A 2,500-nucleotide genomic window follows, 5' to 3' on the forward strand; every position below is an offset into this window, starting at 1 on the left:
TAGAGCTATTTACTCGATCCCAGACATTTCTGGAACACCTCTAACAGAGGGACAAATAGTCAATTTTGAAAGAACTTATTGTCAACCTCTTTCAGACATAAATCTCTCTGATTCAGAAGGGAAGAACTTGCATCAATATATCAATTTCAATTCAAACATGGGTTTGATTCACACTCCATGTTCTGATAAATATTTACCATCCGAAAAGAGGAAAAAACTGAGTCTTTTCTAAAGAAATGCGTTGAGAAATGGCAGATGTATAGAACCCTTCAACGAGATAGTGCTTTTTCAAATCTCTCAAAATGGAATCTGTTACAAACAAATATGCCATGGTTCCTTACTTCGGCAGGGTGCAAATATCTAAATTTCACCCTTTTAGATACTTTTTCAGACCTATTGCCGATACTAAGTAGCAGTCAAAAATTTGTATCCATTTTTCATGATATTATGCATGGATCAGATACATCATGGCCAATTCCTCATAAAAAATTGTGGGCGATTCTTCCACAATGGAATCCGATAAGTGAGATTTCGAGTAAGTGTTTACATAATCTTCTTCTGTCCGAAGAAATGATTCACCGAAATAATGAGTCACCCGTTCCATTGATATGGATATATCTGAGATCACCAAATGCTCGGGAGTTCCTCTATTCAATCCTTTTGCTTCTTCTTGTTGCTGGATATCTCGTTCGTACACATCTTCTATTTGTTTCTCGGGCCTCTAGTGAGTTACAGACAGAGTTCGAAAAGATCAAATCTTTGATGATTCCATCATACATGATTGAGTTGCGAAAACTTCTGGATAGGTATCCTACATCTGAACTGAACTCTTTCTGGTTAAAGAATCTCTTTCTAGTTGCTCTGGAACAATTAGGAGATTCTCTAGAAGAAATACGGGGTTCTGCTTCTGGTGGCAACATGCTATTGGGTGGTGGTCCCACTTATGGGGTCAAATCAATACATTCTAAGAAGAAATATTTGAATATAAATCTCATCGATATCATAAGTATCATACCAAATCCCATCAATCGAATCACTTTTTCGAGAAATACGAGATATCTAAGTCGTACAAGTAAAGAGATCTATTCATTGATAAGAAAAAGAAAAAACGTGAACGTTGATTGGATTGATGATAAAATAGAATCCTGGGTCGCGAACATTGATTCGATTGATGATGAAGAAAGAGAATTCTTGGTTCAGTTCTCCACCTTAACGACAAAAAAAAGGATTGATCAAATTCTATTGAGTCTGACTCATAGTGATCATTTATCAAAGAATGACTCTGGTTATCAAATGGTTGAACAACCGGGATCAATTTACTTACGATACTTAGTTGACATTCATAAAAAAAATCTAATGAATTATGAGTTCAATAGATCCTGTTTAGCAGAAAGACGGATATTCCTTGCTCATTATCAGACAATCACTTATTCACAAACCTCGTGTGGGGCTAATAGTTTTCATTTCCCATCTCATGGAAAACCCTTTTCTCTCCGCTTAGCCCTATCCCCGTCTAGGGGTATTTTAGTGATAGGTTCTATAGGAACTGTACGATCCTATTTGGTCAAATACCTAGCGACAAACTCTTATGTTCCTTTCATTATGGTATTTCCGAACAAGTTCCTGGATGACAATCCTAAAGGTTATCTTATTGATGATATTGATGGTAGTGACAATATCGAGATTGATGCTAGTGACGATATCGATGATGACCTTGATACAGAGCTGCTAACTATGATGAATGCGCTAACTATGTATATGACGCCGAAAAAAGACCGATTTGATATCACCCTTCAATTCGAATTAGCAAAAGCAATGTCTCCTTGCATAATATGGATTCCAAACATTCATGATCTGTATGTGAATGAGTCGAATTACTTATCCCTCGGTCTATTAGTGAACTATCTCTCCAGGGATTGTGAAAGATGCTCCACTAGAAATATCCTTGTTATTGCTTCGACTCATATTCCCCAAAAAGTGGATCCCGCTCTAATAGCTCCGAATAAATTAAATACATGCATTAAGATACAGAGGCTTCTTATTCCACAACAACGAAAGCACTTTTTCACTCTTTCATATACTAGGGGATTTCACTTGGAAAATAAAATGTTCCATACTAATGGATTCGGGGCCATAACCATGGGCTCCAATGCACGAGATCTTGTAGCACTTACCAATGAGGCCCTATCCATTAGTATTACACATAAGAAATCCATTCTAGACACTAATACAATTAGATCCGCTCTTCATAGACAAACTTGGGATTTGCCATCCCAGGTAAGATCGATTCAGGATCATGGGATCCTTTTCTATCAGATAGGAAGGGATGTGGCACAAAATATACTTCTAAGTAATTGCCCCATAGATCCTATATCTATCTATATGAAGAAGAAATCATGTAAGGAAGGGGATTCTTTTTTGTACAAATGGTACTTCGATCTTGGAACGATCATGAAGAAATTAACGATACTTCTTTATCTTTTGAGTTGTTCTGCCGGAT

This window comes from Papaver somniferum, chromosome 7 (genome assembly GCF_003573695.1).
Source record: "Papaver somniferum cultivar HN1 chromosome 7, ASM357369v1, whole genome shotgun sequence".
Taxonomy (NCBI): domain Eukaryota; kingdom Viridiplantae; phylum Streptophyta; class Magnoliopsida; order Ranunculales; family Papaveraceae; genus Papaver; species Papaver somniferum.